Source organism: Magnolia sinica, chromosome 13, assembly GCF_029962835.1.
Source record: "Magnolia sinica isolate HGM2019 chromosome 13, MsV1, whole genome shotgun sequence".
NCBI lineage: Eukaryota > Viridiplantae > Streptophyta > Magnoliopsida > Magnoliales > Magnoliaceae > Magnolia > Magnolia sinica.
Window position 1 is genome coordinate 35,070,473 of NC_080585.1, and position 23,220 is coordinate 35,093,692.

The 23,220-nt window shown below is 36.4% G+C and overlaps 2 long non-coding RNA genes across 3 annotated transcripts; both read left to right on the forward strand.

Moving 5' to 3' along the window:
* The first annotated feature begins 5,472 nt into the window (after nt 1–5,472).
* LOC131224089 (uncharacterized) lies at nt 5,473–6,763 on the forward strand. 2 transcript variants are annotated; one of them, XR_009160820.1, is made up of 4 exons: nt 5,473–5,662; nt 6,056–6,257; nt 6,373–6,469; nt 6,614–6,763. It is a non-coding gene; the product is annotated as an uncharacterized LOC131224089 (long non-coding RNA). The 2 variants fall into 2 exon arrangements; XR_009160821.1 differs by lacking the exon at nt 5,473–5,662 and adding an exon at nt 5,770–5,826.
* Nucleotides 6,764–6,989: 226 nt separating this feature from the next.
* Nucleotides 6,990–7,514, forward strand: LOC131222822 (uncharacterized). The gene is made up of 3 exons (XR_009160194.1): nt 6,990–7,123; nt 7,208–7,257; nt 7,338–7,514. It is a non-coding gene; the product is annotated as an uncharacterized LOC131222822 (long non-coding RNA).
* Nucleotides 7,515–23,220: the final 15,706 nt, after the last annotated feature.

The following is a 23,220-nucleotide window of genomic DNA, read 5'->3' on the forward strand; positions in this document are numbered from 1 at the left end:
ACCCTCAAATGCATCACAATGGGCCTTATTACATGAGCTGCAAATACATCACAATGGGCCCTATCCCATGGGCCTTAAATACATCCCAATGGGCTTCATATACATCATCATGGGCCTCATAGGTCAGCCCCTATCATCCAGAAAATTAGATGGACAGTGGACTTGCAACACACAACGAGATGGGCTTTATTCATCACAAAGTGGGCCTCTTGTGGCAGACCATGGCCCAACCAAAATAGATGCACTAATTAAATACATCAAGATGGTGGCCCTGCACATGCCAGATGGGTCCCAGAAAATAGACGGACGGTGTGATATACAACACATCATCAAGGTAAGAGCCCACATAGCCCAAAACGGATGGGCAGCGTGGATGTAAGCCATATACATTATGGCGGCCCTGAACAGCACTATCCGAATGGACGGTGTGGATACAAAATAAATACATCAAGGTGGGTCCCACAAGCGTGGCCCACTAGAGATTTGAATCTACCTCAATCTTAGATGGTGTGGATGCACCACACGTGTGGCCTGACCCCACCATCTAGAATACTTGATGGTGTGATACACACAAATACATCAAGATGGTTCCCACCGTCTAAGGTCTGGATGGTGCGGATTCCACATTTGGTGGCTCCCACATGTGGCAGGTGGACCTACACTCGATGGACAGTGTGGATGGAATGCATACATCGAACAGGTCCCCACCGTCCATCTGGACGGTGGATGTAATAGGTATGTCAAGGTGGGGCCACGTCCTAAGGGCGGACGGCATGGATAAAACACATGCAGTTGGGTCCCACGTACACTGGAGTATGGATTTTATCCTCACCGTCCACAGATTGGACAGTACAGATACAACACATGATACTAAGGTGGGTCCACATGGTGGCCCACCAGAGATTTGAATCAATTTGATACTTGTTTTTCCCTATGTCCAGATGGACAGTGTAGACAAAACACATGTGCTGGTGGGTCCCACCGTCCATATTGCTAGACGGTGTGGATGTAACATCAATACATCAAGGTGGGTCTCACCCGCACACATGTCACACGTGTGGGATGGGCCCATGTCTCATACAGATGGATGGTATAGAATACATAAATCAAGGTGGGGCCCCACACGTGTAGATGCAAGGCATCCATCAAGGTAGGCCCCATGTTCGTGTGGACAGTGTGAATTACAACACATCAATTTGGATGGATGGTGTGGATACACATGTGCCATCAAGGTGGGCTCACCTGTCCAGCAAATGGACAGACGGCTTGCATAAAACACATGTAATGGTGGTGTCCCACCATCCTAACCAATGGACGGTGAGGATTATATCATACGTACATCATGGTGAGTCCATCGCACACGTGCAGCACGTGGGTGGGCCCCACATGGCTGCCATACCTCTTGATGAGATCACATAACTAGCTGACTTACAACTCAGCAGCTATATCGTTGCGTAAGGTACCTCCAGCCAATCCACATCCACCGTCCATGGATTGGATGGTGTGGATGCAACACATTTATACAAGGTGGGCCCCACATGCTGCCATGGTGGGGTCCACGTCCAATGGATGGACGATAGGGATATAACATATACCTCATGTCCAGACCCACCGTCTAGAGGTCTGGATGGTGTGGATCTGAAGAACATATATCAGGGTAGTCCCCACGTGGGACCATGGATGGACAACATGGTTGATACCCATGCATCAGAGGTGGGTCCACATGTGTGGCCCACCTCAGCTCCAAAATGAAGCTGGTTTTGGGAATCTTTTTGTCAATGATATTATTCAAATCATAAATTTTTGGTTTGTCAATTGTTTTAAGTTAAACTAAAGCAAGGTCTTAGAACTGCAATGAGCATTTCTAGTGAGGGAAATGCATATCTACAAGTAAGCTTGTAAAATTTCCCCTTCGTCTGGGATTTATCTCTTTGCTGAACTGTAACTGTACTTTTAATATGTAATACAGGACAGCCAATTCTGGAAGCTTTACAAGGAAGACCCAGCTTCCTGTTCCATGGTAATGAAGACTTCAGTTGGGCTCAAACCCACCTCGTGTATTTTCATGTATGTCCTCCTGCATGAGAAAGATAATTTCTTGCCTGATTATGACACGACTTAGTTCATCATAGAAACTTAATGTTTGTTGATTGAACTATAATACAGGCGAGCCATTCGGTGCATGCTGAATTCATGAGGCGTCTATCAGGCTCTCATTAAAGTGGTGATGATTCTAGGGGTTGCTCTATGATCATGCCAAGAAGAACTGCTTTGATCCTGTCTGATCTCGGTTTGAGCCCATAGCTCCATGGTAGACGGGGTGTTTTTCAACATTGAGGTCTTGGGTTTGAGCCTAGTATGTTTCAACATTGAGGTGGGTTTGAGCCCAGCTTACCTTTTGAAAAAAGAAAAAGAAAAAAGAAGGTCAAGACTCTATCACCCATTTGTCCCTCTTGCAAAGAACAGGTATGTTGTTGAGAATATACAGATTTTAGTACGCTGCAGATAGAGCTGACCTATATTTGCATCATCTTCTTCCAGTGTTATATATTGGTTCTGTCTGTATCTAAAATTGGGTATTGAAGTGGACAATGAATCATGGACAGGCCCAGTACTGATGATGGTGTTGGGATGGCTGGTCTGGCTTCTTGGCTGGACCATTCATCATTGGGCCTGATCCGTAGGCAATTTTAGGCTAGAATAATAAACAGGATGCACCCGTTTGTATTTTAGATTCGGCCTTGGCCTAAGTTCAAGCTAAATTGTGGTTGAATGGGCGTTGGGCTATCTAGGACCAAAACTAAACCTAGGTATGTCTACCTAAAGGTCAACAGCCCAGCCTGGCTTCGCCTAACCTGGTCTGCTAGTGGCTTTGCTAGCCCAAGACCTAGACTCTTGTAGGGACCTGGCCAAGCATCAACCCTGCCTTGCTGCAGACCGTTGTGGTGTGTACAACGGGGCCACGGTGTATGAGCAGTAGCTATGCTCTATTGGGCAATCTTATGTGTGGGTGACCAAAGTTATTCTACAAGTGCTTTTTTATGTTGGTTTAGCTATGCTTTTTTTATGTCTTGAGAACTTACGGAATATTTTCATTGATGGAAATGAAGTTCCTGTTAAAAGATGTATTTTCATTGATGTTGGCACTCTGTTTTTGAAAATTCTGTTTGGTCATTTTAATGTTTTGAGAAATCGAAACCCAAGTAAATAAAATAAATATGAAATCTAATTGCAAGGACAATGGAGAACTCCCTAACTAAAGTTTCTTATTTCAAGCACTTGTTGTCCTCATGCATGATATGGGTCCAAACTGGGAGCTGATAAGTGATGCTATCAACGGTACCCTGCAGTTCAAGGTGAAGTTGTATTTGGATCTTTTTCTTTGGTTATACTAGGAGCACAATAGCTTATAGTGATCTAAGGGAGCTGGAGCATTTTCTGAGTATGGAGCACAGTAATTTCGTATTATTTACGAATTACTGGAATATGAAGGACAGCTTATTAAATGTGTTGACGCACTTAGCCATAATGAAAATGATACTATTTAATAGTTAGAAAATGAGTTTCCAATGGTGGAAATCTAAGGAGCAAATTGTATGCTGAATATTTGCTGCTAGAAGTGCAGTATGAAGACATTATTACAGTAATATTTTGATGATGTACATCATGAAGATCACCTTAGGCAAAAACCAGCTGCATCCATACATTGAAAGGATCCCACTTGTATTTTTGTTATTTATCAATGGCTAGAAATTGTTTTCTTTGGTGTGGCCCACCTGAGTGGATTGGGCTTATTTTTGCATAAGCTGATCCTCATGGTGGAGCCAACCTATTGAGAGGGTTGGATATAACACACAAACACACGCGATGGGTTGGAAGTTATTTGTTTGGTGGATGGTAATCTAATAAAATGCACCATTTACAATGGTCTAGGACCCTTTATATAAAGACCCCATAAATCACTTTCTAACAAGAATTTAAAACTACTCTGTGGTCCCACAATAATGTATGTCTTTTATCCATGTCGTCCATCATAGGAAAAATTGGAGGATTAAAAACCCACTGTTGAAAACTTTCTGGGGGCTAAAGAAGTTTTGGTTTAAGTTGATATATTTGTATTTTCCCTTCATCTAAGTTTATGTTACCTTATGAACAAGTTGGATGGCAATTAGCCATCATAGTAGCCCTGTGAAGGTTTCAAGGTGGGTTTCATTATCCCTACTACTTCCTGTGGTGTTGTCTACTTGAGCTTTGGAATTGCCTCATTTTCTGTTTCATGTCTAAAATGAGCTCATAAATTAATGGACGGCCCTCCATTCTCATTTTTCTCAGCCCTGCATTAAGAGTAATAATAGCACACTAAGAGAATGCCGCCTCTCCATTCTCATTTTTCTCAGCCCTACAACCCAAAAGAAATTGGCAACTGCAACTCAGCAACATATCAGTTGTTTGGATGTGCCAATCTATGAGAAAAAGAAAACACAAAAGAAGTTCTGAGTACTTCCTGACAGCTACTTCTTGAAACAGTTCACAATAGAAAGCTGAGGTGCATACAACTGATTAGTTTAGAGGATATTCCATAGTGGGATGTGAGAGTTCTCAAAACTGCAACTAAGAGAACTGAAATTCACCATAATCCATGGGCTGCAATCTGTGTTATGATACATTCATGTCTCTGATGCCCCACTGAGCTTGTACACGTTGGTGTTCATAGACAGAATAAAAGATCATAGACTTGTGAAGGAAATGTTAAGGCCCTTTTCGTCAGAGGCCTGAAAATGAGTTCATCCCATTTTAGTTAACAGTAATTATGTATTACAGGTCCTGATCTATAATACATAATCACTATTAATAAAGAGTAAATAAACTCATTTTTAGGTGTCTACCAAATAGGGCCTACACAACAATTAACAGGAAACGTATTTGAGCTTAAAGTAGGCAATTTGCAACTATTTTTTCCAAAGGAAAAAAAATAGTCACAGGGTGGATTGGATTATGTTACAGGCAATCTGTAGCTTTGTTATTGTTCGAGAACATAGTATTAGTGTAACACATTATATGCAACTTGCGACTTTGCTTATTGCATGCCGAATTTCAATTAGGATAAGTGATGCCCATGGATCAGTAATCTAGACCATTCATCCATTGCATCCCAGTGGACAGATTGTGCCCTAAGAATCCCCTAGATTTGTTGCATCCTTTTAGCAACAAATCTGGGACTTCTCTCAATCGGAACTGACCACCTACAGGCACCTATACTGCTATCTGCAGTACAAGGCATTTTTAGCTCTGAGATGTAAAAATTATTTTTTTTTCCTTTTCTTTTTCCATTTCATGGCTGAACACTCGTACTGCAAATTGTGGTAGAGGTACCTAGAGGTTATCAGTTCTCTTTTTTAATTCAATGCGGGTCACTTGATTTTCCTACTATAGTCCACAAATGGAAAGGTTAACATTGTCTCACAGTAGTTTCTTTTTTTTTTTTTGCTAGTTACGCTGTTTGTCGAAGATTCTAAAATTTAATATGGGTTACAGGAATTTGCAACCCTAAAGAAATCACTGTTCCAAAATTGAAAGCCTACCTACTGATTTGTAACCCCAAGCAAATCACTAAAGAAGAAACTGATGTATCGACTCACCAATCAAAAGTTTCCCTATGCAGGTAAGTTGTGTACACATATCCCTTTTTATATTGAAGACATTCCCTTGATTTATGCAAAACTAGGCTACCCAAAATTTATGGACAACTCCCATTGGCTTTGATCTGCTAGAACTAGCATGTGTGCATTGGCAAAAGTGCGAATGCACTTGGCGTAATTAGTAGCGGTGAGGATCTCCCACAATATTGATAAAACTCTATAAAATAGGAAATAACTCAAATTATTATCATAATATGTTGTGTACTCTCTTAGGACTGTGCATTGGGGCTCAATAAACAGTCATGTGGTTGTGTATATAGCTGAACATGTATATACCCTTACCATTGTGTATATTCTGCCATATGAGGAATTTCCTACATATATACCATCAACATGATTGTTTTATTTATACACAGAGATAGACATGCTCTAGGGAGTAACATGAAGAAAACATAGAATCAGTATATATAGGGAGTAACATGAAGAAAACGTAGAAACAGGTCCCCTAGAAATGCGTATGTTGAAGGCGATGCATCAAGTGCGAGTTATATCCTAGCAGGCGCAGCAGTCACCGGTGGCATGGTCACAGTTGAAGGTTGCAGCACAAGCAGTTTACAAGTATTACAACTCTCTTCCATGTCTGCATTTGCTGCTCTTTGTACTCATGTACATGTCATGTCACAGATCTTACAACCAGACCATCAGTATTGGACATGACTCCATTTACATTCAGCATCAAACTGGCTGTAGTTGCTTCTCGTAAGGAACACATAAATCTGGAGCAGTGGCTAAACGAAAATCTGAGCACATACAAGGATACTTTTTTCGAGGTGATTCACATGCTTTATTTCATTGCCATTGTATGAATGAACTTATCCTCAATATATGCTACATTTTTTTTTCTCTTAAAGCTTCTTGAACATGAAAATGTTTAGAGTCCACTCATGGACATGTCTTTCTTTCTTTTTTCCCAGGATTGCCTGCAAGTTCTTAAAAGAAATACCTTCTGCAGCAACAAATGATGCATCTGCCAATCCTTTCCAACATTCTATTGAAAATCCTTTTGCAAATTTTCTATACATTAAATACCATTGAAAATCCTTTTACAGATTTTCTAAGGAACAATGGAACAATGGAAGTTGTTGTTCCAAACTGACAGTTGTTTAAATACATCTGAATGTTGTTGTTGTACAGAATAATGGTAGCAGATTTTTGAAGTGTGTGGAATAGTTGTTGGGGTATGAAGGGTTTAGTTGAACAATTGTTGTTGTATAGAACAGTTAGTGAAGGGTTTTGCAGATTTTCAAAGAGAGATTTGAATTTAGCTTTATTCTTTTCCTCTTTTTTCTTGAATTTGAGGTTGGGAGTTTGGAATTTCAGGTCCTCGGGAAGAGCGATGGATTTCTATGTGATCTTTAGTCTTTCTTCATGAACTGGAAGTGGGTATTTAGAATTCTTCAAGAAATATGATAGTCCCAAATAAAGTAAGTTTGCTTATTCTATGTACTTGCTATGAATTTCTTAAATCTATAGATGCTTTCTCATCACCATGCCTTCTTTTCTTGCAGTTCTTGAAGAATTCTTTCATTTAAGACTTGAGTTCTATGTAAAGAGAAAGGTGAGCTTTGATCTAGGCCCCCCATTTTTTCTTTTTGGTAATTGAGAAGATGGTAGTATTGACTTGCTACTTTCATGCAGAAAATAATGTTGGATAATCTTGAAATAAAGCTGTTGAGATTGTCTAACAAAGTCAGATTCATCATTGGGGTGGTAGAAGGAGAGATTATTGTGAGTAACAAGAAGAGAGTGGATCTGGTCCTCGAGTTGCAGCAGAAGGGTTTCACACCGTTCCCTAAAACCAAAGGCGTTGATTCCAACAAGTTAATGGAAACAGAAGAAAATGAAGAGACACCGGAGGTAGGAAGAGTTGCAAGAGCAAGTGATTATGAGTATCTGCTATCAATGCAGATTGGAACCTTGACGCTGGAAAAGGTTCAAGAGCTGTTGGCTAAAAAGGGAAAGCAAGAAATGAAGGTGGAGGAATTGAAGAAGGAAACTCCAAAGTCTTTGTGGATGAAAGATCTTGATGCTTTCATCTTGATGCTTTCATTACGGTATTTAATGTGCGTCTCATCTCATCCCAATTTTGAGGACATGACTTTCCATTTTTATTTTTTTTTTGGGGGTCTTTCTTGTTTGATTTTCAATCGATGCAGGAGCATGAGAAGGAAGAAGCCCAGGTGGAGGAGGCGACAGGACAGATGGAGGGTAGGGCAGACAAGCCTCTCGCTAAGGCTTCTAGACAAGTTAGAAAGAACTCAAGAAAGAACAACACCAAGAAAGCCAATGAAGCAAAGACTGTTGTTGAATCTATAGCATCAGTTAGTACTACAACTAAAACTGGTAGGCATCATTCTTTTCTGATGAATAAAAAATCATCTTTGTCAGTAAGCCAGTGTTTGGACATATATGCTAATCGGCAGCAGAGAATGTAATATCCCAAGTAAATTTTGGTGGTATAATTTATTTATTTATTTATTTGGTTGTTCATTTTTTAAAAGAATTCTCCTATAAATATTAAATCTTGATACTAGTAACTATGATAGGATAACACTTTCCTTGGGTGAACCCTACATCATATTGTCATATATCCCTTATAACTTTTTAACCACTCATTCAATTGATAAACTATCCGTACACTTACTTATTCATATTTTAAGGAACCTAACCACCTGTTTATTTTTTTTTCAATCTTAAATTCTAAATATTATATATATATATATATATAAATCAAGGGCCACAATTGCATAAGTCCACTTAACCGAATTCCTAACTTTCAGATTATGATATAATTTTCATAACTAAGATTCTTATCAGGTTAGATTTCATTAAACGTGATCATACATATCACAGGACCAATACCATAAATATGATTCAAATGATATATATTAAAAATGGCACATATCTTTTAAATATTTTGTCCAATCATAAAACCCTCCTTACATTTACCTTGAAATCACTAGATATATATTACATTCCATCTATAGAATTTTTAGACATCTCTATCATACCAAACAAAACGTCATATGATCAGATCCACCCATTTTTGGGACCCGAACAAATAGTTCGACATGACTATTATGATTCTTATATTTTTCTATAGAAACCATACCAATGAATTAAGATTCTAACAACTAAAACTTGATCAATTTGGGCGCCAAGTAATCCCAGAATAAATACCCACATGTACAGACCTTTCTCAAAAACTACTTTCTAGAGGCCCTGTCAAAAAAAAACCATCTGGACATTTTGTAAATGGCTATATGAGAATTCCAACCATCTATTTTGTTTTCCAAAAAATGTCCATCCAGTGGGTACTTATCAAAATCTGATGGTAGAGATCACCCATGTTCAGTGACCCAATTGCAAAATTGAATTCATCATTACGTAGCGCTTAAAAACCCTTAACTGGGAATTCGTTCATCTTCAAAATGTAAGGTCCATCATCAATCCAAAACATCTAAGAGTGTAGATGCCCATGCTCATAAACTATTCTTAAAACCATATTTGCACATGCCCATTTATATCCGAACTTATACCAAGACCTATTCACCTAATTTAAACCAAAATCCCTTAATTTCTACACTTAGATCCATTATCTCACCATCCATTGCAAATATGGATCATAACTCTCAAGTGGTCCATCTAAAAACTAACATTAATGGTTCATCATGAAGATCTTGTTATGCCCAATGCTCTTATCGGTCGGTTCTGAGAAAATATCTCTTATGAGACAATTAGACCCACAAATCAATGGTGATCTAGGCTTAGAAAGTTAGTTCCGACTTTATATTTTAAAAGAATGTGTGTACACTTATATATATTATTTCACCCTGTACATCACACAACAAACTCTTATACTTTAAACTATCCATGAAACCATCTGTACACAAACTTCATCTCCTGTCAAGGAACCTAGTGGACCATACACTTCTCATTTACAAAATCATCCAACCGCTCATCATTCATTTTTTTGTTATTATCATAGATCGTCTTACCTATTCAATCGATCATCGAACCAACGGTACACATTATACAACTTCAAAAATCATAAAAACTTACCGGTTTAGCTTTAGTGTGAGGGGTCATATTTCATATCAAATATGTGGTTCATACCAAACTTTGGATAATTTTCAATATGTGTGAAATCCATAACTCACTTGCGTTTTATCCAGCAAAGAAAAAAAAAACGTAAAGATGAAAAATCACGTGTGAAACCTCCCATGCATTAACATAAAGTGGGACCCACCTTATAATATAAAAGAGAAGAGGGGAGACGTAAGTGACATCTCACTACCAAGCAGGAGAGAGAGAGAGAGAGATGAAGAAAGAAGAGGAAAGAGAAAAAGGAAATATATATATATATATATATATATATATATATATATATATATATATACTTTTTCTTTTTATAAAAAAAAAGTGAGTTTTCTCTCACTTGATATTTATGAAAACTCTATATAATTTAATTTAATTCATTTTATTTGTTAATTCAGTTGTACTTATAATACAAAATTTCCATCTTGGATGTACTTTTTAATTTGACGTAATTACTTACCCTGCTTCTTAAAATGTTGTTTAAATTATTATTTTTGTTGTCATTGCTTTAATATGATTTCATTGAAGTTTTATAGTCTTATTGTTAATCATATATATATATATATATATATATATATATATATATATATATATATATATATATATATATATATTATTTATTTGCATTTAGATTTTGTTTTGTTAAAAGTTATTGCAAAATCTTGAGTTTATATATATTTTTATATAGATCTTAAATCGTATAAATCATGTTGCATGCTTATATTTTTAATCAAGATTTAATAAATCACATTGCATGTTTATTTTTTTCATTATATTTTAACCATGATCTAATAGATTATGTTGAATGTTTATTTTATTTTTTATGTAAAATTTTAATTATCTACATACAATTTACATTGATTGAAAATTTTGTTTTTAGTTTATAAAATCATGTACATCAAGTATTATGGATTGACCGAAGAATAGTAGTCGTTGAAGATATTTAGAAATATTTGATTTGTGCAATATTAAAATCATGCAACATTAAAATAGTTATGAAACACCAGAAAATAGGTGAGGCGATCAAGTCCTCTGGGTTGAAAATCCCTAAAGCGTAAATAGGTGGGGCGATCAAGACCCTTGGGTTGAAAGTCCCAGAAACCCAACTGGTACCTTTTGGAACATCTACCGTACCCTTTGAGTGCGTGAGCATGTCAGGATTGCAAAAGGTTCCCACTGCTAGGTTCGGTAGGGTAGTAGTCTGACCAGCTAACGTACAAATGGGTCCCTCACCAAGTGCCCTTTGGATGGGTGAGCATATCATGCAAGAGGTTCCCATTGCCAGGCTAGGTGTTGTATTGGCACGGGTGTTGGCCAACCAGTGTAAACTGGCCCTGGTGTTAAAAAGAATAAACCAAACCTTTTATCATGGAGTATAGCATATGTTGATTTCATGCATTCATATTTCTTTGAATTTACATTGAAATTTTGTGTTTATTAAATCTCCCCATTTTTTGTTTTACCTAAATAGGTATTGTATCTTTTAATACTTTTATTCATGTTATATGAGGTTATTTTGAAACCTGTGTTGAGATTACTCACTAGGCTTCGCAACTTACCCTGTTGGGATTTTTAAATTTCAGGATCGGGATCACATGGAGGAGCTTAAAGAGATTTTCTTTTATTTATTTTTGTTTCTTTACCATTTTCTAAATAAGTGTAATGAACATTTAGTATGACAATATTACGATGACATGTGTTTGATGATAATCTTGAATAGTCGGAACATAGACATTTTTCTTTAAATAAATGTTTGATTTTTCAATTTTTGGATTGTTATATTTTATGAATGAGGTTATTTTGTCAATATATGTGTGAAATATGAAATGTAAACATACAAAACATAAGTCATGCCTGCGGGTACGGTCGGGGTCGGATATACCCAGGTGCCGAATTTCGGGGCGTGACAGATTGGTATCAGAGCTTAGGTTTCAGAATCAAATGGGACTTAGGGTTAGAAAAAAAAAATGAAACTTATGAGAACTAGGCATAGGCTTAAACTTCCCTTAGTGGCAGTGAACTTATAACTCAAAACTTTCCCTCATCTCTCGTAAATCAATGAGGTCTAAGAAAACAAGAAGAAATTCTCCTGAAACAGATACATTTGCCACACCAGATCGATACATCGGTATTGCGACCTACAACTTCCACATCAGCTACATTAGTGCCAATGGTTGGTGCTAAGCCGACCATGGAAGAATTGGTTAGAGTCATCAGGACTATGACTAACCGTAGAAATTTTAAGTAGCATACTTAGCAATTTGGAGGGAAAGTAGAACCGCATTTTATAGGATCGTTCGATATCCTAGAGAGAATCGGACTTGTTGGCTACAGACTAGCACTACCCACATAGCTTGCCAGTATTCACAATGTTTTCCACATATCTATGCTTCAAAAATACCAGAAGGATACATTTCATGTGATTATGACTAACCGTAGAAATTTTAAGTAGCATACTTAGCAATTTTGAGGTAAAGTAGGACCGCATTTTATAGGATCGTTCGATATCCTAGAGAGAATCAGACTTGTTGGCTACAGACTAGCATTGCCCACATAGCTCGCCAGTATTCACAATGTTTTCCACGTATCTATGCTTCAAAAATACCAGAATGATGCATTTCATGTGATAGATTAATAGTTAGTAGAAATCCGAGAAGATTCGTCATATGTTGAGAGACCTTTGTGTATCCTAGATAGGAAAGATCAAATATTACAGCCAAAGGTGATATCATTGGTCAAGGTCCAATGGAGTCACCACAATGAAGAATAAACTCCTAGAACATGAGATAGAAATTCGAGAGAGGTACCCACATCTTTTCGTTGAGGAAGATAATTAAAATTTCGAGGACGAAATGCCTTTAAGGAGGGTAGTATGTAATATCCCAAGTAAATTTTGGTGGTATAATTTATTTATTTATTTATTTGGTTGTTCATTTTTTAAAAGAATTCTCCTATAAATATTAAAACTTGATACTAGTAACTATGATAGGATAACACTTTCCTTGGGTGAACCCTACATCATATTGTCATATATCCCTTATAACTTTTTAACCACTCATTCAATTGATAAACTATCCGTACACTTACTTATTCATATTTTAAGGAACCTAACCACCTGTTTATTTTTTTTTCAATCTTAAATTCTAAATATTTTTTTTTATATATATAAATCAAGGGCCACAATTGCATAAGTCCACTTAACCGAATTCCTAACTTTCAGATTATGATATAATTTTCATAACTAAGATTCTTATCAGGTTAGATTTCATTAAACGTGATCATACATATCACAGGACCAATACCATAAATATGATTCAAATGGTATATATTAAAAATGGCATATATCTTTTAAATATTTTGTCCAATCATAAAACCCTCCTTACATTTACCTTGAAATCACTAGATATATATTACATTCCATCTATAGGATTTTTGGACATCTCTATCATACCAAACAAAACGTCATATGATCAGATCCACCCATTTTTGGGACCCGAACAAATAGTTCGACATGACTATTATGATTCTTATATTTTTCTATAGAAACCATACCAATGAATTAAGATTCTAACAACTAAAACTTGATCAATTTGGGCGCCAAGTAATCCCAGAATAAATACCCACATGTACAGACCTTTCTCAAAAACTACTTTCTAGAGGCCCTGTCAAAAAAAAACCATCTGGACATTTTGTAAATGGCTATATGAGAATTCCAACCATCTATTTTGTTTTCCAAAAAATGTCCATCCAGTGGGTACTTATCAAAATCTGATGGTAGAGATCACCCATGTTCAGTGACCCAATTGCAAAATTGAATTCATCATTACGTAGCGCTTAAAAACCCTTAACTGGGAATTCGTTCATCTTCAAAATGTAAGGTCCATCATCAATCCAAAACATCTAAGAGTGTAGATGCTCATGCTCATAAACTATTCTTAAAATCATATTTGCACATGCCCATTTATATCCGAACTTATACCAAGACCTATTCACCTAATTTAAACCAAAATCCCTTAATTTCTACACTTAGATCCATTATCTCACCATCCATTGCAAATATGGATCATAACTCTCAAGTGGTCCATCTAAAAACTAACATTAATGGTTCATCATGAAGATCTTGTTATGCCCAATGCTCTTATCGGTCGGTTCTGAGAAAATATCTCTTATGAGACAATTAGACTCACAAATCAATGGTGATCTAGGCTTAGAAAGTTAGTTCCGACTTTATATTTTAAAAGAATGTGTGTACACTTATATATATTATTTCACCCTGTAAATCACACAACAAACTCTTATACTTTAAACTATCCATGAAACCATCTGTACACAAACTTCATCTCCTGTCAAGGAACCTAGTGGACCATACACTTCTTATTTACAAAATCATCCAACCGCTCATCATTCATTTTTTTGTTATTATCATAGATCGTCTTACCTATTCAATCGATCATCAAACCAACGGTACACATTATACAACTTCAAAAATCATAAAACCTTACCGGTTTAGTTTTAGTGTGAGGGGTCATATTTCATATCAAATATGTGGTTCATACCAAACTTTGGATAATTTTCAATATGTATGAAATCCATAACTCACTTGCGTTTTATCCAGCAAAGAAAAAAAAACATAAAGATGAAAAATCACGTGTGAAACCTCCCATGCATTAACATAAAGTGGGACCCACCTTATAATATAAAAGAGAAGAGGGGAGACGTAAGTGACATCTCACTACCAAGCAGGAGAGAGAGAGAGAGAGAGAGAGAGAGAGAGAGAGAGAGAGAGAGAGAGAGATGAAGAAAGAAGAGGAAAGAGAAAAAGGAAATATATATATATATATATATATATATATATATATATATATATATATATATACTTTTTCTTTTTATAAAAAAAAGTGAGTTTTCTCTCACTTGATATTTATGAAAACTCTATATAATTTAATTTAATTCATTTTATTTATTAATTCAGTTGTACTTATAATACAAAATTTCCATCTTGGATGTACTTTTTAATTTGACGTAATTACTTACCCTACTTCTTAAAATGTTGTTTAAATTATTATTTTTGTTGTCATTGCTTTAATATGATTTCATTGAAGTTTTATAGTCTTATTGTTAATCATATCTAAATATATATATATATATATATATATATATATATATATATATATATATATATATATATATATATATATATATATTATTTATTTGCATTTAGATTTTGTTTTGTTAAAAGTTATTGCAAAATCTTGAGTTTATATATATTTTTGTATAGATCTTAAATCGTATAAATCATGTTGCATGCTTATATTTTTAATCAAGATTTAATAAATCACGTTGCATGTTTATTTTTTTCATTATATTTTAACCATGATCTAATAGATTATGTTGAATGTTTATTTTATTTTTTATGTAAAATTTTAATTATCTACATACAATTTACATTGATTGAAAATTTTGTTTTTAGTTTATTAAATCATGTACATCAAGTATTATGGATTGACCGAAGAATAGTAGTCGTTGAAGATATTTAGAAATATTTGATTTGTGCAATATTAAAATCATGCAACATTAAAATAGTTATGAAACACCAGAAAATAGGTGAGGCGATCAAGTCCTCTGGGTTGAAAATCCCTAAAGCGTAAATAGGTGGGGCGATCAAGATCCTTGGGTTGAAAGTCCCAGAAACCCAACTGGTACCTTTTGGAACATCTACCGTACCCTTTGAGTGCGTGAGCATGTCAGGATTGCAAAAGGTTCCCACTGCTAGGTTCGGTAGGGTAGTAGTCTGACCAGCTAACGTACAAATGGGTCCCTCACCAAGTGCCCTTTGGATGGGTGAGCATATCATGCAAGAGGTTCCCATTGCCAGGCTAGGTGTTGTATTGGCGCGGGTGTTGGCCAACCGGTGTAAACTGGCCCTGGTGTTAAAAAGAATAAACCAAACCTTTTATCATGGAGTATAGCATATGTTGATTTCATGCATTCATATTTCTTTGAATTTACATTGAAATTTTGTGTTTATTAAATCTCCCCATTTTTTGTTTTACCTAAATAGGTATTGTATCTTTTAATACTTTTATTCATGTTATATGAGGTTATTTTGAAACCTGTGTTGAGATTACTCACTAGGCTTCGCAACTTACCCTGTTGGGATTTTTAAATTTCAGGATCGGGATCACATGGAGGAGCTTAAAGAGATTTTCTTTTATTTATTTTTGTTTCTTTACCATTTTCTAAATAAGTGTAATGAACATTTAGTATGACAACATTACGATGACATGTGTTTGATGATAATCTTGAATAGTCGGAACATAGACATTTTTCTTTAAATAAATGTTTGATTTTTCAATTTTTGGATTGTTATATTTTATGAATGAGGTTATTTTGTCAATATATGTGTGAAATATGAAATGTAAACATACAAAACATAAGTCATGCTTGCAGGTACAGAATCGGGGTCGGATATACCCAGGTGCCGGATTTCGGGGCGTGACAGATTGATATCAGAGTTAAGTGTATTTAAACGTACATGCCAATCGACAGCACAAAAATTGAAACCCAAAATGGGTGGATTGTCAGTTACCATTTTTTCCCATCTTGAAGATTTCATTCATCTTAATGCATGTAATCTTTTTCTCTCCGTAGGACATGTTTCCGAGGGGGGTAAAACCCAAAGGCAGAGAAGCTCCGAAGAAGGCTCTTGCTAGAAAGGTGTGCTTGCAAATCCTGAAACTTCTTATTTTCCAAGTATCTCCCTGTTTTTGTGGACTTCTCATTGCCCTTTTGGTTTGGGTCTTTCAGCAGAAAATGCCGATTGCCGTTGATAGTGAAGAGGAAGATGATGAGGTGCTCGAGCTGAAAGAACGACTGACAGCATATAACATTGATTCTCCTTCAGATCAAACAGGTATATGATCATCCATGTGCAGTAAGCTTTCAGATCAAAGCGAAGCTGAGAATAGGGTGTTAGTTGATTGCAAATTGATAACCAGTAGATGCACATCCATGGAGTTTTCGTTTGTGATTGTTGAGAAGCTATTTGGCTGCGAGGAGGCATTGGATCGTGCTATTAATGAAACTTTAAATAGACATGTAACTATTATGTTGGCATTGTACTTTTGTGAATGGAAATGAATGATTGTGTTTGATTGAATGAATGAATAATTCTATTTGATTGAATGAATGAATGATTCTGTTTGATTGAATGAATGAATGATTTAGCCATGAAGTATTTATCTATATTAGCTTATAGGAGTTATCAGAGTGTACTACGATGGTAAGAGTTGCCATTACTAATTAATTTTATTATTATTATTAACAATAGGCATTAGTTACGGCTATTAACCGTAGCCCTTTGTTGAAAATCGTAGCTCTTGCTAAATTCATCTTTTTGCTACGGTTCTCATTCTACTTTTAGCTACAGGTAAAATCCATGGCTGTATAAAATTTTAAGCTACGGACAATATTGCTATGGCTTTAATCCGTACCATAGTTTCATTAGCTACAGCTATTAACAGTAGCCTCGTATCTGAAAACCGTAGCTATTGCTAATTTAAGCCTATTGCTATGTTTGTTGCTCAACTTTTAGCTATAGATATAATCCGTAGTTGTAAATACTTTATCACTACAGAAGCAATGGCTACGGGTTTAATCCATATCCATTATCTCTATGGCTACGGATTGTATCCGTAGCCATAGATTTTAGACCTATGGCTATGGCATCAATGGCTATGGTCGTGCTACGGATTTTAACCGTAGACATAGGCTTTTAGCTACGGTTTTTATCCGTAGCCTTTGCCCCGTTTTCTGGTAGTGCATGGTGGGTCCCATCCCCATTAGACGATGCAGATAAAATACATACATTACGGTGGATCCCACCGTCCTGCTGGACGGTGCGGATACAACATATACATCAACGTGGGTACCACGTCCACGTGGTTGGACGGTGCGGACAACACATACGTCACATCAAGCCCCACGTCCAAGCAATGGACGGTGTGGATATTCACATACATCACAGTGGTCCACATAGATGGACAATTGGGATATAACACATATCACATGATCAGACCCACATAACCTGCTAACATCATATAACAGATAGATGAATGGTTAAGATATAACACATACTTCATGATCTACTATAACAATTCAGTCTTTTCGCAACAAGTCAACTCGTCGCTAAAAACTCCAAACTCGTTGCTAAAAACTTTTAGTGACAAGGGTTGCTCGTCGCCATGTTTGTTATAGATATGGCGTCACTACTTCTATTTAGCGATGAAAACGGTAATCTATCGCCAATAACTCAACTATTTGCAACAACCTAATAACTTATCGTAAAATACAGTTAATTAGCAACGAGTTGACACGTCGCCATTGCATATCGTAAAACATCGCTAAATATGAGACTCGTCGTGAATAAAGATGTTTTGCGATGAGTCCTCGTCGTTACTAACAAACCCAAATTTGTCACAAATTTTTTTTTGCGGCGAGTATTACTTGTCACCAATTTTGTTGCAAATAATAATTATTTGCGACGACTTAATACATCGTCGCTAAATAAAGCTTATTTGCGATGAGTTTACACATCACCATTGCATATCGTAAAACGTCACTAAATATGAGACTCGTCGTGATTAAAGACGTGTTGCGACAAGTCCTCGTCGTCGCTAATAACCTCACACTTGTCGCAAAAGCTTTTTTGCTATAAGTGTTGTTTGTCATTAATTTTGTTGTAAATATTAATTATTTGCGACAACCTAATAAATTATTACTAAATATAGCTTATTTACGGCAAGTTCATACATCGTCATTACATATCATAAAATGTTGCTAAACATAAAACTTGTCGCGAATAAAGACGTTTTGCGATGAGTCCACTTATTACTAAAGAAATCATAAAGTCGTTACAGAAACCTTTGTGGCGATGGGTATTCTCTACTAGAAAATAGGGCAAAGGCTACGGAGAAAAGCCATAGCTAAAGAGCTATCACTACGGTTTTAGTCCGTAACATGACTGTCCTATGGCTACGGATCTAATCCGTAGCTATAGATTACAATAGCTACATAATCATTCATTCAATTACCACCTACATAATCATTCATTCATTCAATTACAATCATTCATTCATTCAATTACTACCTACATAATCATTCATTCATTCAATTGCAATCATTCATTCATTTAATAATGAATCAATTACAATTCTTCAATCAACTACAATTACAATTACAATAATGCGGAAAATACAAATCTTGGTGAGTCTGTGTGCACTCGAGTACTAAGACCTTGCTTCTCTTCAATATCACTCGTCCCAGACATACCAGCTGTCTCTAACCCATGCTCCATTTCTCACCATTTTCAGTCACTGACATTCATATCAGGCATTAGACTCTTAACATATTGTACAAGAGCGGATGCAAACACTGCTACAGGTTTCAAAAGGCATCTCAAAACTACTGGGTCCACATAGCAACTCCATCACATCATGCTTACTTCAGTAGAAGCACAGGAACTACAACACCTGCTAAAAAACTAAATGAAATCCTAAAGAATTTGAATTTATTTTGCAATTAGAGACGTTTCGCGTGCAATTCATGATTACTCCAAAGCAAGGTGTTAAAACTCACTGAAACCAAGTTTCACATGAGATTGAACTCAATTGCCTACCAAAACATGCAAGTAGTGGTTTCATGACTTTGGAATCACATATTATAATCGAGCAGAGAAGCCCAACACCAACTAAAAGTTCTTAGTGCGTATATTCCATATTTCGATGATAAGCAGGACGGGTGAAGTAAATATGAGATTAAAAAAAGAAGTTAAACCTGCTGAGTCAAGCTTTTCTTCCTTTCTCCTAACTGTCCCCTAGTTGGCACCGATCTAGAGCCTAAAATATGAAAGAATTGCACATTAGCAAATCGCTGCGTATTGGAATCCATGGATAAAAGAAAATGTAAATATTGTTAGCAATGCAGATGGTAAAACAAACACACCTCCCAAATCTGTTCATCTGTACACTCTCCAAGAGGGTCAAGGTTGCTTCGCATAGTCCCTTCAAACATAGTTGGGTCTTGTGGTTAATTGTCCTGCATCATTTTGATGATTGGCACTCATGGAACTCTATGAAGTAAGCCCATCACTCTCTAAACCAGGCACCCTACAAACTTCGCCAACCAAAAATTGCTTTGATTGGACTATCCTAACCATCTAAAAAATGGACCATTTTCTCACTGAATGGGAGCCACATTTTTTTTCGTTTGGTCTGTTGCTGTTCATTGATATGCTACCAATTAAAGGGCAAACATTGTGATTTTTGGACCATGGACTGTGGCCAATTCACTATTGGAAAATACTAAATGAACGGTTTCGATATTGTCCGTGTATACCAAAATGCCAAGAAAATATATACTAGGCATTCCCAATTTGAATATCTAGAGGAAAGATCATAGCCCGCTAAGTTATCATGCTCCTCATTCATGCCAAGAAAATATATACTAGGCATTCCCAATTTGAATATCTAGAGGAAAGATCATATACAACCATAGCCTGCTAAGTTATCATGCTCCTCATTCAACCCCACCACCACCACCGCCCCCCCACCCCCCCGAAGTTTCACATGCATAGACATCCTCGGTGTCCAAAAGCTAGGCCTTCCATGAAGACCACCCAATGCAAAAATCATGCCAGTCCACTCATTAGGCAGGCCACTCTCCATGAAGACCACCCAATGCAAAAATCATGCCAGTCCACTCATTAGGCAGGCCACATACTAAGAGTGGTTGACAATCCAACCCAATGTATAGGTTTGACCCACCTGATGTTTGGTTTGACCTGATTTGCATGCTAGGTGATCTTCATGGCGGGAACCAGCTTTTGCACAGTTCGAATGTCCTGTGAATGTGACATGTTGGAGAAGATGAAGCTTGCTAACTTAGCATGCTGTGGGTTGTCAATGATCATTCCTCGCTACTATGAAGGGAGGAGTTTCCATACCGTCAGTGGTTCTCCCATGTAAAAATGCCAGGTTTCGGCGCATGGGATGCGATGAAGGTTCGAGACACTCCCTGATGGAAGAAGGAAGTAGATAGATGTGCTGATGGGGCGGTCCACCTTATCTGCAGAAGCTTCAATTAGAGGGTGCAATGAAAGGAGAAAAGGAAAAATAAAAAAACATAAAAGGATTCACAAAGCATTGTTTTAGAAAACCAAATTGGAATGTAAAATTCTTTAGAGAATTCGCATCAAATCAATTCATAATAATAATAATAATAATAACAATAATAATTATTATTATTATTATTGTATCTAGTGATTTTAGCTCTTTGTATATTCAACAACAAGAAGACCCAGCTACATGCATTACCTCATACCAAAAGCAGGTTGCATTAACGGGGATGAAAATGATGAAAACCTGCCATGCAACCTGAGACATTACAGCAATAATTCCCAGCAGCTGAATGATATAAAAGCCATATGCCCCAATTTGAGGGGGAATGTTTACATCTACTGCACTTGGATCAGTTGATGCCTGCAAAAGATAAGGCAGCTTACTTAAAGATGTATGGCTGTAGCAGCCTCAAAATACCAAATAAGTCCCACAATAGATTCGCCATCTTATATCCAGCTGTAGCAAGAAGCATTGATCTTACAGGGATGCAAATGGAGCTTCCAATGGCCAGAACAACATAGACGAGAATGAGAACCGAGCCTTCAACTGGAGCACCTGTATCTTTCGAGGAGAAGAAGATGAGAACACTTATGATTGAATCAGATTCAATGGTGACAATTGACTATATCACACACACACACACACACACACACACACACACACACACACACACACACATATATATATATATATATTATTGTTTGCTTACTACTTCACCATTTCCAGAACACATTGGAACCACACTTGTATTTGTCCTTCCCTTTGCACTACAACTCCAAGTCATCAGATATAAATTGCACTTTCTGCATCACCCAAATAGTTTTAAAAAATAATAATAAATAACAGAAGAGACAAGGCCTGATTAGCTTCATACATAAAAATAACTCAAAAGTAAGCAACCCATGTTCAAGAACTTGGTTTCAAACTCATCATTTTTTACTTGGATTCACTACAAGAAAGTAGGCCTTTAGCCTCAATTTTTTAGCCTCGGTTGAAAAAATGGAGGCTAAATGTGTTTTTTAGCCTCAATTGGTAAGGAACTGAGGCTAAAAGTTCATTTTTTGCCTCAGTTGCTTTGGAACTGAGGCTAAAAGTCTACTTTTTAGCCTCAGTTGCATAGTAATCGAGGCGAAAAGTCTACTTTTTAGCCTCAATTGCATAGGAACTGAGGCGAAAGGTTTACTTTTTAGCCTCAGTTGCATAAGAACCGAGGCGAAAGGTCTACTTTTTAGACTCAGTTGCATAGGAACTGAGGCGAAAAGTCTACATTTTAGCCTCAGTTGCATAGGAACCGAGGCGAAAGGTCTACTTTTTAGCCTCAGTTGCATAGGAACCGAGGCGAAAGGTCTACTTTTTAGCCTCAGTTGCATAGGAACCGAGGCAAAAAGTCTACTTTTTAGCCTCAGTTGCATGGGAACCGAGGCGAAAGGTCTACTTTTTCGCCTCAGTTGCATAGGAACCGAGGCGAAAGGTCTACTTTTTAACCTCAGTTGCATAGGAACCGAGGCGAAAGGTCTAATTTTTAGCCTCAGTTGCATAGGAACTGAGGTGAAAAATCTACTTTTTAGCCTCAGTTGCATAAGAACCGAGGCTAAAAGTCTGACAGTTACCTGAGACGAAAAGTCTACATTTTAGCCTCATTTGCATAGGAACTGAGGCGAAAAGTTTACCTTTTAGCCTCAGTTACATGGGAACCGAGGCCAAAAGTCTACTTTATATCCTAGAACCAATGCCAAAAGTCTACATTTAAGAATATTTATAAAAAAAATTGAGAATATTGAAAGAATTAATAATTTTTAAAAATTTTGACAATTGTGAAAAAATTGAGAATTTTGAAACAAAAATATTGAGAGTTTTGAAAAAGATTTGAATTTTGAATTTTTTAAGAATTAAGAATTTTTAAAAGTTTTGAGAACTTTTAAAAAATTAAGAAATTTAAAAAAAAAAAATGATAATTATGAAAAAGTATGATTTTTTTAAATTGAGAATTTAAAAAAAATTAAGAATTTAAAAAAAAAATAAGAATTTTGAATTTGAGATTCTTGAAAAAAAATTGAAAATCTTTTTAAAATTGAAAATTTTCAAATAATTGAACATTCTTAAAAAAAAAAATTGAGAATTATCAAATAAAATTGGACTTTTTAGCCCCGGTTGCATACGAACCGAGGCCAAACGTCTGCCTTTTAGCCTCGGTTGCATAAGGAACTGAGGCTAAAATTCTTTTTCTGAAATATAAATTCGACAGG